Source organism: Bubalus kerabau, chromosome 4 (assembly GCF_029407905.1).
Source record: "Bubalus kerabau isolate K-KA32 ecotype Philippines breed swamp buffalo chromosome 4, PCC_UOA_SB_1v2, whole genome shotgun sequence".
NCBI classification, from domain to species: domain Eukaryota; kingdom Metazoa; phylum Chordata; class Mammalia; order Artiodactyla; family Bovidae; genus Bubalus; species Bubalus kerabau.
Genome location: NC_073627.1, coordinates 34,403,401 through 34,418,930, shown reverse-complemented (window position 1 = coordinate 34,418,930; position 15,530 = coordinate 34,403,401). Strand labels below are relative to the sequence as shown.

Genomic DNA, 15,530 nt, shown 5'->3' with positions numbered 1-15,530 from the left:
CAACATAGATGTTTCTGGAGCCGAATGAATGGAGGGCGTGCGTTTCCCGGGCTACTGAACTCTGAGCACAGACGCAGTTCTTTCAGTTTATCTCACTTGTGGGTACCCCATTGCTAGAAGTACCACTTACTAGCAGGTCTTACGCACCCTCTCCATCAAGAGCAGGGACTGCTATTCTGTCCTGGGAAGGACAGTAAAATAATCTTTTTTTCTCTCTCTCTTTTCCTGCTGCCGATACTTAGATCTTCCTTTCTTTTTTTTAAAATTCATTTTTATTGGAGTATAATTGCTTTACAATGTTGTGATGGTTTCTACTGTGCAGCAAAATGAATCAGCCAGGGGTTGTTAGTTGCTCACTTGCGTCTGACACTTTTCGACCCCATGGACTGTAGCCCACCAGGCTCCTCTGTCCATGCGATTCTCCAGGCAGGAATACTGGAATGGGTTGTCATTCTCTTCTCCAGGGGATCTTTCCAATCCAGAAATCTCCTGCATTGTAGGCAGATTCTTTACCATCTGAGCCATCAAGTGAATCAGCCATAGTTATACATATATCCCCTCCCTTTTGAACTTCCTTCCCATTCAGGTAGAGCTCCCTGAGCTACACAGTATGTTCTCATTAGTCATCTGTTTTATGCATAGTGTCAATAGTGTGCGTGTGTTAATCCCAGTCTCCCAGTTCCTCCCACCAGCGCCCCTTCTTCCTTGGTATCCGTATGTCTGATCTCTACATCTGTGTTTCTATTTCTGCTTTGCAAATAAGATCATCTGTACCATTTTTCTAGATTGCACATATATGTGTTAATACAGGATATTTGTTTTTCCCTTTCTGACTTACTTCATTCTGTATGATTGTCTCTAGGTCCATCCACATCTCTACAGATGACCCAGTTTCATTCCTTCTTATGGCTGAGTAATATTCCATTGTATATACACACCACATCTTCTTTATCCTTCCCTCTGGTGGACATATAGCTTGCTTTCGTGTCCTGGCTACGGTATAGTGCTACCGTGAACATTTGGGGTGCAAGCATCTTTTTGAATTATGATTTTCTTTGGGTATATGACCAGGAGTGGGATTTATATTTTTTTCTTCTTATGCAAATCCCTCAGGAGTTTGTTCCTTCTGTTCTTCCAGCAGATGCTTTGGGATCGGCTTCCACTTGCCCCCAAGACAGCCCTCTGGGCAAAGCACAGTGAACAGAGCTGCTACTGTAGGAGGGGACCACTGCCTCTTTCTTATTATTGGAAGTAAACTTCCCATCCTTCTTTTCAGCCTCATGGCTGTTTCTTCTCCAGGGAGGAAGGAGCAACATATCCAAATGCTGAAAATGGAGAAAGTTGGCCTGAGTAGTTCGGTCTCCTAGCTTCTCTCTTAGATACTGGTTTGTGTACATCCTTTTTCCTCTGTGCAGTAAATACCTTTCCTCCCTCCCCAGTGTGTGAGGGGAAGGTAGGGGAGAAGGAGACCTAAAGTGGACCCAGGAGGTGTTTTCCATGGCAGCGGTAGGGATAATCATCATGGAGGAAAGACACAGATTCTTTCCCCAATGCAACTTACCACAAAGAGTTAATGTTGCGGTTCCCATCTGTTGTTCATCTAAGCCGATTCAGACTTTGAGGCTCAGAAAGAGAGAAGGGAAGCAACAGAGTCTGAGAAAGTATGGACAACGGATTAGAAGGAAGACCAGGAGAAGCTGCTTGAACTAGTCTGTGTGGACAGTGGGGGAGCATGCTGCCCTAGGAAAGAGTATTTGGTGAATATGGAGGTCCCGTTTGTCTTTTGAATCACTGGGCTGGGGACAACATGTTGATTACTGAACACTCCTCCCCAGACATCACTTCTCTCTGACCTTCCTTCCCCGCTGCTGCTGCTGCTAAGTCGTTTCAGTCGTGTCCGACTCTGTGAGACCCCATAGACGGCAGCCCACCAGGCTCCCCTGTCCCTGGGATTCTCCAGGCAAGAACACTGGAGTGGGTTGCCATTTCCTTCCCCCCTGCTCACTCTGTATTCTCAGGCTACAGCCTTAAATGGCACTAGTTGGTTCTCAGTAAATGGGGACACTCAGGGCTTCTAAGTAAAAATTTCAGGGATAATCGATTGTCTCCATTAGCTGAAAAATAAACACATTTCCCTGGCGCTGCAGATCAGGGGCTGCTGGGCTGGTGTTTACACATGTGGCGAGCAGTGCTTCCCTTTCTCTCCCTCCAGAGGCTCTCATCACCCTTTATCTAGCCAGTCATTGTGCACTGGAAATCCCTGCAGAACTTTCAGAAGCTCTGGCTGCTCTGGGCCCCACCGTCATCGGTCGAAATCAGAATCTCCCATGGTAGAGCCCTCCAGGCAATGGTATTTAAAATTTTTTTTAATTTTAGTTTTAATTGGAGGATAATTACAATATTGTGATGATTTCTGCCATGCATCAACATGAATAAGCCATAGGTATACGAACGTCTCCTCCCTCTTAAAACTCCCTCCTACATACCCCCACCCCCGCCCCTCTAGGCTGTCACGAGCCTCCTGCGCCTGGCTTTCAGTCCCCTGTGTCATACAGCAAATCCCCCCTGGCTAGTGCACATTCAGTACTGTATATGTTTCAATGCTACTCTCTCAATTCATCCCACTTCCTCCCTCTTGCACCGTGTCCAAAAGTCTGTTCTCTATATCTGCATCTCCATAGGCAATGGCATTTTTTTTTTTTAAAGCTCCGCAGGATCTTCTAGTGTGTCATCAGGACTATGAACTACTGACCTAGGCAGCCTCAAATTCCCTGAGTGATTCACCTTCACCAAGTTAAAAAAAACCAGTCCTCCCTAAATGGAAAATTCCTGCAAACCTTGAGCCATTGTCAATACTGATAGAGAAAGTGATTTCTTCTTCTTTTTTTTTAATCCCAGAGTCTTCCAGTTGTAGGATAAGCTGAAGTATCCTTTATCTGAATGGAAGAACTCAGGGAGGACCAGGACAATGATATCCAGGCTGGTCTGCTGGACCTCCCTTCGACCCCTGGCTGCTTGGGCAGTTCATCCTCTCTAAAGAGGGCCACGTTGCTATTTAAAGGGTCCCGACGAAGATGCCAGCAAACCTTTGGCAATAAAGTCCCAGGGACTCGGGTTCTGCCATGTGCATGCCTCTATGAAGATTCCTCTGGGCCATGGACTTCCCTGATGGTCCAGTAGCTAAGACTCCAAGTTCCCAATGAAAGAGGCTCAGGTTCGATCCTTGGTCAGGGAACTAGATCCCACATGCCACAGCTAAAGATTCCACATGCCACGACTAGAGATTTCATGTGCCATAACTAAGACCTGGCACAGCCAAATAAGTAGATATTTTTAAAAAATTCCTCTGAGCCAGTATTTCATGTCTGCCTGCATTCTGGCTCTCACATATTTTAGATCTCATTTTTGTCTGGAGAAAGGTCAGAAGTGACGTGCTGGAGATTACAACCTAGCCCATCCTAAGCTCCAATGAATCGAGGATGCATTAAGCTCTGCCAATGGGCTGGGCCCCCACCCGTGCCCCACAGTCACTCAAAGTTGAGGTTCAGAAATCTGTCTTTATTCCTTCTGTTTGCATAGAACACTCCCCACTCTCCAATCCCGTGGGCACCTGTTCAGGTGAGCACTGGATCCCACAGGCAGGGATGTTAAGTCTTCTTAGGCAAGAGGGCAAGCTCACCTGTATTTCCCAAGCTACACCCGACTTTTCACTCACAGGAGTTGCCAGTTTTCTCCTTTTACAGTAACTGAAAGAGTTGTCCTACACTCAAGACAAGTTGTAATTCATCAAATCCACTCACACTCTTTTCCCATTGCTTTTTACTCAGACAAAGAATGCAGCAGAGAGGTTATTAAAGCCTTTTCTAGGGGTGAAATACATAGAAAGGCTGTGCAATTCTGTAATGCACTCCAAGAATTTAAGTAAATTTGCTATGCTTGATCTCACTGTTATGAAGCCAAATTTGCCACTCTTTACAAGATAATACGCAAAAAATATATTCAGCACACACAGCCCTAATAGTCCCTGCTGCTCCCAACAATAGGAATTGAGCTTCCTGCTTTAGCTCATATTTTTCTGAATCAGAGGAAATGTATGGACAATTTTCTGCCTCTTCCTCCTGCGCCTGGAATTTTAACCACATCTGCAGAAAGTTTTTCAGGGTTTCTTCCCTACAGTTCAGTGCTTCTGCTGGGACATGATATTTAACCACATTCGATGGTACAGAATGTCCCACTTTTGGATACAATGCAGATATAGAAATTGTATCTTAGACGTGACTTGCGTTTAGGTGAAATTATTACAGCAATGCTTGATGGTTTTGGCTTTATTTGTACATCAAAGAACTAATAGCTTGTTTGTGGCAACCCACTCCAGTATTCTTGCCTGGGAAATCTCATGGATAGAGGAGCCTGGCGGGCTACAGTCTATGGGGTCGCAAAGAGTCAGGCATGACTTAGCAACTAAGCAACAAACAATTGAACATCTAATGCCTGCTGGGTCCTGAGGAGGACCCTTCAGTGTATCGGCTCATGGAATTCTAACAACAACCTTGCAAGAGGAACATTATAATCTTAATTTACAGACAAGTCAGTATTAAGAGGGATCAGGTTCAAGCTTCAAGATCAGAACTGAAATCAAGTCAATTTTTTAACGCATCTGATTGAAAAGTTCATATGAAAAAAATAAAACACATCAGAATATCCAGGACAATTCTGAATAAGAAAAACATGCCCACAGAGGGGTTCTACCACGTGTCTGGTGTGTAGCAGTAAAGGTAATATTGACTAATCCTTTGAAATGTCATCTCACCACCAATAGTAGTGGGAAAAGGGAGCAACTTTCTGGATTTCAGCTGCCTCATCTCTCAGATGAGAGGGTTTTGTGCATGCCAAGTTGCTTCAGTTGTGTCTGACTCTGTAACCCTATGGATTATAGCCCACAGGCTCCTCTGTCCATGGGATTCTCCAGGCAAGAATACTGGAGTGGGTTGCCATGCCCTCCTCCAGGGGATCTTCCTGGCTCAGGGATCAAACGTAAGTCTTTTGCATCTCCTGCATCGGCAGGCGGGTTCTTTACCACTAGTGCCAGCTGGGAATCCCGAAGATGACAGGATTATGATCAATTAGGTCTAAGGGTCCTCATGACATTCAGTGCCTCTGTTAAACTTCAAACCTCTATGCAGGAGGGCAGAAACCCAGCTCAAGGGGAAAAGGGACGGATCCCAGAGTCATCTGTTGAGTGTAACCAGGTATTAGGGCTTCTTCTGCTGCCTGAAGACTCTTCTGTTGCTGAGTCTCCACTTGCATTGCCTGGTCTTCCTGTCTGTTCAAGGACCAACACCATACTGCTTTCATTATTGACGATTTTCTCTTTTCTTCTCATACCTGGTTATGTTTTGCTTCTTCAAAGTTGTCCTGGCTATTCTCATCTGTTTTCCAAATGAACTTTTCAGCGAATGTGTTATGGCCCCAATTGTCAATAGTAGCTAAGCTGAGCAATCCTGTTCCGGATAAAGAGAGTGGAGGGACAAGAAGAGTTGTCCCTGCCAGGCACCTAAAGTTGAGGCCTGGCTTTGAGAAAAAGAATGTCCTCTTCTGCTAGGAAATGCACTTTCCTTTATTCTGATTATATCTCTCTTAAGAGAGGACTTCTGTCTTGACTAGAAATTGATGGAAAATAAATCTTCCGCTTACAAAGTCTGATGGAATGGGGAGAATGTCCCACAGACTGGCTTATGGCTCCAAATATTTCATGTCTTTCCTCCACTCTTTGGTGCTCTGTCTGTTGTGAGATGCAGGATGCGTTCTGCATAATTCCAGTCCTGCACCCTGTTATGCAGTGTCAGGACCTGGGTGAACACAGGGAAGCCACCCCCACGTTGGGATGGCTAGCCGCTGTCCTATACGTGGAAGTGATATAAACCCCGTAGTTGCTGCTGCTGCTGTTTGGTTACTAAGTCATGTCCGACTCATAGACTGGAGCCCACCAGGCTCCTCTGTCTGTGGGATTTCCCAGGCAAGAATACTGGAGTGGGTTGCCATTTCCTTCTCCAGGGGATCTTCTGGACTCATGGGTTGAACCCATGTCTCATGCATTGCAGGTGGATTCTTTACCATTGAGTCACACCAGGAAGCCCTCAGAATTCAATATAACACAGAAATTCCTACTCTTCTCTCATGGGAGGGTTTTAAGGAATGATGCCCACTTGTACCTCATGAAAAATGCAAGTGGGTTGCATGATAAGCCCTGGGGAACATAGATCTACCTCCAGAAAACTCAGATGTTCTCTGGCAGTTCTCAGGCAGAGCAACTGCATTTGGCTTTGAGGGGAAGCAGAGAGGGCTTCTTGGGAAGGAGAAGCCCTAAATCTGAATAGCAATCTCTCCATGGGCTCAGAAAGGAGAGACCTGATGGGGTTCAGAAACAGGGAGAACAGTCAAGCACACTTTATGTTGTTTGGGGGTCTTTGTGCCTCTTGCCCCCTAGTCTCTGCCTGGAGACCAGAGCTGAAGGCAAGGTGAGAGGGACTGTTTTATTTCACTGAATTAATATACTTTCTAATTTCCTGAAACCCCGGGGCCCTCGGGGAAACTTGCATGCAATCAGAGGGAGTCATGTGGATTCTGGAAGCTTTGCATGCGATACTCATAGAGCATAACAGAGCATGTGGCCCTCTCCCTCTGCAAGGAGCAGGGGAAGCAGCTGCAGGCCTGGCATTTGGCTACTGAGATGGGTGGAAAACACTCACGCTTTACAAATGAATCCTAAGACAGCGGAGTGGAAACAATTGTGTGGGTATGCCTTGAGACTGCCAAGAATTTGTACGTAGAACGCAGGCTGGCAGCTCCAGGGGATGCGGCTGAGTGCATCAGAGTGGGATGGGGGCTTGGATCAGGGAATGGGAGACCAGGAAGGGGTGATTCCCAACTCCACCTTCTGTGGCTCTGGGAGCCCAGGCCAATGACTACACCTATTGTGTCTTGGTTTCCTCATCTGTATATTTTATCCATTCAACCCACATTTATCAAGCTCCCTGTCTTTGCCAGGGCTTGTAGGTGGCGCTAGTGGTAAAGAACCTGCCTGCCAATGCAGGAGACATTCTATCCCTGGGTTGGGAAGATCCCCTGGAAGAGGGCATGGCAATCCACTCCAGTATTCTTGCCTGGAGAATCCCATGGACAGAGAAGCCTAGTGGGCTATAGTCCATAGGATCGCAAAGAGTCAGACACGACTGAAGCAACTTAGCATGCAACATGAATGCCAAGTGTTAGGAACACCAAGAAATGGGCACAGCGCTTAGCTTCAAGTTTGCACCCAACGGTGGGTCAGATGAGACGGCCTCTAAGACCTTCCCAGGTGCATATTATTTGCCCGATTCTGAGCTTTAAGAACCCTCCTGAGAACACCCTCTCTCTCCAGGTGCTTAGCAAATGTCCTGCTGACCCCAGTGCTTCCTTCTTTATCCTCTGAAGCCCCCTCCCCACCCCTATCAGATCCCTAGGAACAGGGGGCTCTCCTTCATGCCATTTCTGACTCTATGGGTGCCCATGGGACAAACTAATTTCAAGCCAGGTATCTGTTATTGATTTGCATGTTTACACATCTAATCTGCTTTTCCTCTCAAGTAACATTTGCCTATCAACAGCAATTTCCAGCACATTGATCCCAACATTGATCTCAAGAAGAATTTGATGGTACTTGAAAACTCTTTGATTACAGAGAAGAAATAAAGGAAAGGGAAGTGTCAGAGACTATAATATGGTGGATTTGAGTCAGTGATTAAAAAGAATGGCAATGTTAGGTGCTATCGGGGAGTTGAGTGGCAGAATCACTTTTTTAAAATAATTTTTTTTGCTTAAATAATACATGCAAATGTTACTCTGAGTAATGCATGAATACTTTATAGTTATTATTGATTATTTCCCAATTCCCTTGTTAGAGATAAATACCGTTACTATTTTAATCTATATTTTTCTAGGCCTTTCTCTCTATACATGAGAATTGGGAACAGTGACCCCACATAGGAAGCCCTGTATGAGTCAACAATTATTGTTCTTTGTAATTGCAGCATGGGATTCCACAGTAGGGGTCTACCACAGTTGATTTATATGCTTCTCTCTATTGATATACTATGGGCTAGTTTCCATTTTTGATGAACACTGTTGTATTTGCTTCCTGTATACACATTCAAGTGTTTCTTTGAATGGGTGGTGGTGGTGGTTCAGTCGCTCAATTGTGTCTGACGATTGCAACCCCCTGGACTGGGGCCCACCAGGCTCCTCTGTCCATGGGATTCTTCAAGCAAGAATACTGGAGTAGGTTGCCATTTCCTTCTGCAGGGGATCTTCCTGACCCCTGCCTGGCATTGCAGAAGGATTCTTTCCTGACTGAGCCACCAGGGAAGCCTTCTCTGAATTGGGTGTGCATATTAAAAATGTCAGAATTTACTGTCACATTGCCATCTGGGCGTGTCACCTCCAACACCAATGCAGCAGTGCCCACCTGCCTGGGAAAGTGCTGTTTGTGAGCAGAGTGGGGATTCACCTTGGAACAGGTTGAGTCTAAAGTGCCAGCACAGAGCAGCTCTACTTGAATAACTTATAGGTGCCTGGGAAATTCCATGGACAGAAGTCTGGTGGGCTATGGTCCATGGGGTTGTGAAAGAGTCAAACAGCAGCAACAAGTGCTCAGTACACACCTGTTGGATATGTAAATGGATCAGAACTTGTGCAGAGGTGCACACACTCCAGCGAGCAGCCAGCAGGCTGAGCTGATACCCGCACAGAAACGAGGGGCAACCACTTGTCCATGAAAACCCACAGAGTCATCTTCACAGGGTTGGTCCCACAGTAGAGCCTGTGAAATGTCCCAGACTTGCTGACATAAATCTGCCCCAGAGATATGGATCACTCTACAAAACTGACATCTTTTTAAGATGTCCTTAAGCCTATTTTTTGGAAAAAGTCAAATTTTAGATTTAGTAGGGGAACTTAATATTTATAGGAATGTCACAGCAAATTCTTTTAGAGTATATTATTTGCTTTATAAATCTAGGTTTTATTTGTTAGATTAGAGTTGTTTAAAGCAGAATAAACCCCCTGTTGGTGGAGGGTAGGCTAACTTGAGTTACTTTCTTAAAAAGCCCTTAACTTCTCTTTTTTGTTTTTCTTATTTAAATTTATTTTTTTAATTGAAGGGTAATTGATTTACAAAATTGTGTTGGTTTCTGCCAAACAGCAACATGAATCAGCCATAGGTGTATACATGTCCCCTCCCTCTGGAACCTCCCTCCCACCGTCCACCCCATCCCACCCCTCCAGGTTGTCACAGGACACTCGGTTGAGCTCCCTGGGTCACATAACAAATTCCCACAGGCTCTCTGTTTTTCACGTGGCGATATCTATGTTCCAATCCTGCTCTCTCATTCGTCCCGCCCTCTCCTTCCCCCATTGTGCCCACAAGTCTGTCCTCTCTGTGTCTCCGTGGCTGCCCTGTAAATAGGTTCACCAGTACCATCCTTCTAGATTCCATATGCTGCTGCTGCTAAGTCACTTCAGTCATGTCCGACTCTGTGCGACCCCAGAGACAGCAGCCCACCAGGCTCCCCCATCCCTGGGATTCTCCAGGCAAGAACACTGGAGTGGGTTGCCATTTCCTTCTCCAATGCATGAAAGTGAAAAGTGAAAGTGAAGTCACTCAGTCGTGTCCGACTCTTCGCGACCCGGTGGACTACAGCCCACCAGGCTCCTCCATCCATAGGATTTTCCAGGCAAGAGTCCTGGAGTGGGGTGCCATCACCTTCTCCGAGATTCCATGTACATGTGGGTTAATATGCAATATCTGATTTTCTCTTTCTGACTTCCTTCACTCTGCAAAGTAGGCTCTAGGTTTATCCAGCTCATTAGAACTGACTCAAATGTGTTCCTTTTTATGAAAAACCCCTTAACTTCTTACACCAAATTTCAGACACACACGCCACCACTAATTGCTGACAACATGTTTCCAAAGAGGCCCTGGAGGACCACTGTGGAAACTCTGAAGCCCACTGGTAATTGGTGGCATCCATCTTCATTCCAAAGATTAATGTCCCAGAGTCCTTAAAATCAGTTGGTTCTTATAATTCCCTTAAATAGGATTTATGCGGTCTCTTTTACTTTGCAAACCCTTTTGTTGCACGGAGTGCAGGCATGAACTTTACTCCCAGTTGAGAAACCTGACTAACAAGGTCAAGGTATAGTTTCAAAGAGCAGTCCATGGACTTTCCAGTCCCAGGGCCTGTGTACTCTTCCCAGGACCCCCCAGACTGATCTGGAGCAAGCCACACTGGGCTCCCATTAAGGGGCAGCTGTCTGAAGTTGTCTCCCTTGGCTCATGTGTCATTCCTCTTTTTCCTTTGGGTTAGATCCTGCTGCTGCACAAGAAATTCTGCATCTTTTCCTTGTGTGCAGATGAGCCTAGTGACTCTACCCTACGTTCCTCCTGATCTCACAATATTTACTTTCACCATCCCCTAATAAGTAGGATTTGTGTCCTTTGGCATTTGTCTTGTCTTTGGTTGCTTGTTTTGGAGGATTGTGCATGGATCCAGAAAATGGGCTCCAGTGCCAAGATTCTGGATCCTTCCAGCTTTTCCATTGCTTACAGTTTGGTGCAATAATATGCCACAAAACCCATAACAGGAAGATGAGATTATTGGATGGGATTCAAAGAAAAAATATCTCCTTGAGAAAAGTTTGGGACATGAGATTTACATAAACCGTTGTCAAGACATTTCTGATTGCTGGACTTGAGGTGTCCTATTACTTCTAAGCTGCTGACCAAGGGTCCAGAAGAGCATTAACAACTCTCTGTTCAGCCTGGTTCCTGTCATGTGTCATCCTGGTGGCTTGAGGGGCCTGGCCCCTTTAGCAGGAAGAGTTCTCATCTTGCAACACTGCTGGAAGCTGAGCTTAGAGAGAACCAGTACCTTGCGGAAATGTTGCAGCTGCTCTGCCAGAGCCCTAGCCTGACATTTCACACTGTCGTCTTTCTTGATGAGCTCAAATGTGACTTCCCAGACCTCAGGTCCAAGGAACCCCACTGATTTTGGATGGGCCTAAATCCCAGGGACTTCCTTGGTGGTTGAGTGGTAAAGAATCCGCCTACCAATGCAGGGGACTCAGGTTCTATCGCTAGTCTGGGAAGATCCCACATGCTGTGGAATGACTAAGCCCTTGAGCTGCAGCTACTGAAGCCCGCATGCCCTAGAGCCTGTGCTCTGTGACAAGAGAAGGCACCACAGTGAGGTGCCCTCATGCTGCAACCATAGAGTAGTCCCTGCTTGCTGTAACTGGAGAAAGCCTGCGGCAGCTATGAAGACCCAGTGCAACCAATAAATAAATAAATAATTTCTTTTTAAAAAAGCCCAATTCAACCCTGGTTTAGATCATGGGGGCTTAGGAAGAGGACAACCTCTAGCAGAAGATAACTGATGACTTTGAGTGTTTTTGTTATTCTCTAACTTGGTCGGCTCAGTCTCTTGTGAGGGTCACTGCTCCTTTTGTTGGACCATAAAGAAGGCTGAATGCTGAAGAACTGATGCTTTTGAACTGTGGTGCTGGAGAAGATTCTTGACAGTCCCTTGGACAGCAAGGAGATCAAGCCAGTCTATCCTAAAGGAAATCCTTGAATATTCATTGGAAGGACTGATGCTGAAGCTCCAATACTTTGGCCGCCTGATGAGGAGCTGACTAACTGGAAAAGACCCTGGTGCTGAGAAAGATTGAGGGCAGGAGGAGAAGGGGGTGACGGAGGATGAGATGGTTGGATGGTATCATCGACTCAATGGACATGAGTTTGAGCAAACTCTGGGAGATGGTGAAAGACAGGGAAGCCTGGCGTGCTGCAGTCCATGGGGTCGCAAAGAGTTGGATACGACTTGGCAAGTGAACAATAACAACAAAACTTGGTCGGAGCAAGGTCAGCGTGAGTCCTGCTTTACGTGAAAAAAAGATACATCTGTTTGTAGGAGCCACACTCAGCCCGAGCCTCATTTTTTTTCCAGCTTATCTCCGTGAAGCTGTGCTGTGTCCAGGGTGATCTTGCCCAGGTCAGCTCTTCTGCATCAGGTGCTTACACTGTAGACCCTTCTGCTGCTAACTGAGCTGTCACTCAGAGTGAAACTCACCAGCTGATCAAAGTTCCCCTCTTCCTGAATAGAAAATGAAATCTGAAAAGGAACGCCGTGATGTTGTCACCTTTTGGGCAAAGCCTTTTATGAACGGGGAAGGTCGGCGTTGGTGGGTCTCATTTTCATATCCCACCTGAGCCCTGGCAGCCCAGCTGGTGGCTGGTGGCAGCTGAGAGGTTCCAGGAAGGTGGAAGAATCAAAGCTCTCTCGCCACCAGAGAGTTAAGCCCCAAAGGGCCTGTATGGAATGATTACTTGAAATGCTGCAAGGGGCTTTTTATTCTCTTTCAGGTCAGCTTTGCTGATATCCAGGGGCTAAGTATAACTGTAAGCATGTGAATTTCAATAAATATGTTTCCTTCAATTACCCAGCTGGACAGTTTAGTGCACCAGAGCCTGCAATCATACAAAAGCTGCCAGGGAATTGTTGTGATTTAGATAATTTCTAATCTCCACTCTGCTTAACCTGCAGGGGCCATGGGCAGCCTCAGACACCAGGGGATGGAGAGAGGGAGGTAGGGAGTGTCTGTTCTCATCAACCCAGAGATGGAGTTCCTTGGCTCAGCCTCAGAGATGGATGCTGTGCTCAGGCAGAGAGGCTGAAAAGTATCGTGGAGGGTGAAGGTGTGTGTGGTGGGGAGCAGGGGATAGTTTAGGAGTCGGGGACCGGGGGCGGGGGGAGTGGAGAGTGGATGGCAAAGTAGAACTGCTACCCAGCTTGGGGGCTAAGAAGCAGAAGACCCCCAGTGAGGACTCACATCTGAGTCCTTGATCTTATACCCTACACCTCTTCTGCAAATTCCAGAGGTGCTGTCCCTAGTCAACAGGGACCCCCATTGAATGTATTATTTGTCAGTGCAGTTTGGTAGACCACCAGTATTACCTGTGATGTCTGTGTAGATAAGCTTATTGTGCTCAGTCACTTTAGTCATGTTTGACTCTTTGCAATCCCATGGACTGTAGCCCACCAGGCTCTTCTGTCCATGGGATTCTCCAGGCAAAAATACTGGAGTGGGTTGCCATTGCCCTTCTCCAGGAGATCTTCCTGACCCAGGGATCAAACCCACATCTCTTGCATCTCCGCCATTGCAGGTGGATTTTTTTACTCACTGAGCCACTTGGGAAGAAGCCCAGGTAAATTCATTAACTGTGCTAAATCAGAAGATTTCTCCTGAGGTTATTTGGTAGAGGGTTTATGACCAAGGGACTCTTGGTCTTCATGGAGAAACTGCCAAGGGCAGTGAAGAACCAGGTAGAGATAAAGGTACTGTCTGAGGCCAAGTCAGCAGGCTGTGATCTTGGATGCTCTCCATGGGTGTTCGTGTGGTCCAGACCTTTTGGGATTCTAGATTCATGGAGAAAGAGGAGCTCCTCCTATAAAGGCAGCCTTTGTCTCTCATCTTCACTAACATCTTCTAGATGCTAGGGATCCGTTCCCATTCCCAAGGGTCCTCTAATGTCTTTAGAGGAATTGTCTCTCCCTTGTTAGATACAATCTAATGGAAACATCATCAGGGTCCAGCCATCCCATGAGCCAGGTGGGACCAAGTACATGATCCCTCCTTGGCAAAGAGACAGGACTCCAGATAGTAGCTGTGTTCCCACCCAGCAGTAGGGTCCTAGCCAGATTCTTGTTATGGGACCAGGTGGTGCTGGATCCTGCTCTGGATCTGCTCTGGTTTCTGCTGTCTCCCAGTTCCTTTTAATCCTATGAGACCCCAATATCCTTTGACCTGAACTCAGCCAGAATCGGATTCTGTGTCCTACAGCTAGAAAACTTGATCACCCAAAAGGTCTGGGTCTGGCCTTGTCTCTAAAGGCTCTTATTCATTCATCACAGTTTTTAATCAGTGCCAGGGCAGGGACTTTATAGATACAGAACCCTTCAAGTTTTTGTTTTCATTTGATTTTTTTTTTTAACAAAGGGAAAACCAAGAGGTGAGACTTGGGTTGACCGGCCCAAATTTCCATGGCTGGTTAGTGACAGGGCAGGGACTTGAACTCAGAACTTCAGTGGAGACCCTGTTCTTCCTGCTACAAGCCCACATATTTCTCAGCGGAACTTTCTGAAAACTGTGGCTGGGAGCAGTTAGAGTCGCCTGGGATCAACAGTGTGGCCAGGCAGTGCAGATGGGTTGGGGTGTGGGGCAGTGGGGAGGGAGTGCTATCCAGAAACCACCTTCACCTGCCCTTCTGCTTGCTCAGAGGGTTCACATCTGTAATCATTAGAAGTTGCACCTAAGAGTCCATTAATATAAATGGGAAATAAATAAGCAATAACCACAACATGCCAACTCTTGGATCACCTTGGAAGAAAGTCCTTGGGTCCCCCAGGGGGTTGTGGCAGGAGGTAGGGCTAGAGTCTGCCCGGGAGGTGTGGCTCCCTCCCTCTGTCTCACTCCTGAATTGAACTCTTCCCCCGTCCCCGTCCCCCAGGCCTGGCCGCTGCTCTGTCTCCCATCTCCCACACTCACTCCAGGTTCTCGGCAGGAACCTGACCTCTGGCACTCACCGGGGCCCTAGGGGGCCTGTGCATAACCCCACTAACAAGGGTGACATTTCCACTTCCCCTCCTGTTGGCTTTGTCATCCTGCAACTTCCCAGGCCCGGTCTCCAGGGATACCTAATTAAAGGACTGACAGTGCTTTTACCCATAGGCCTATTTGGAGCCGAGTATTGTGTCTCTGCAACAAAAATTTAAATTAAAATAGCATCTGTGTATCTGTCCAAGAGGCCTATGTTCCATACAGTAAGGTTGCCCACATTCCATGCACAATGACCCAGGATAGCAGTGGATGGTTTTCATGAGAACCCAGACTGCGTTCACTTGTTTAACTTGTGATCGTTTTATGGAACACAGACTGCCTCATGTGCTGTTTGGTACCATGTTAGGAGATGAAGGTGTGTGGATGTGTGAGAGGGCAGGGTGCCATCTCTCAAGGAGCCCAGTTGTCCTGGATCTCTGTTGTCATTGTTGTTTAGTCATTCAGTCGGGTGTGACTCTTTGGAACGCCATGGACTATAGCCCACCAGGCTCCTCTGTCCATGGGATTTTCCAGGCCCAGAATACTGGAGTGGGCTGCCCTTTCCTTTTCCAGGGGATCTTCCTGGAAGATCAGGGATCGAAGCCGCATCTCCTGCATTGGCAGGTGGGGTTCTTTACCACTGAGCCACCTGGGAAGCCCCTGTACCTCTAGTGCTTGTGTCTATTTCTTCTCCTTTTGATGATCACACTTTCATTTCCTCTTGGAGGAAGATACTGATCCCCACCTCTGGCTCCAGGGCTATGCAGGTGAGCCAGGTGCAGCCAGCTGGAATACAGCATCATGCCTTCCAAGCCACAGCGATTGGTTCAGGGAGG

General features: G+C 46.8%; 1 long non-coding RNA gene across 1 annotated transcript in view; it reads right to left on the bottom strand.

The window, feature by feature from the left end:
• Positions 1–278: 278 nt before the first annotated feature.
• LOC129651306 (uncharacterized) overlaps positions 279–15,530 on the bottom strand; it is a 34,779-nt gene continuing 19,527 nt past the window's right edge. Inside the window, exon 4 of the long non-coding RNA XR_008714095.1 lies at positions 279–486. This is a non-coding gene — a long non-coding RNA (uncharacterized LOC129651306). The remainder of the gene's footprint in view (positions 487–15,530) is intronic.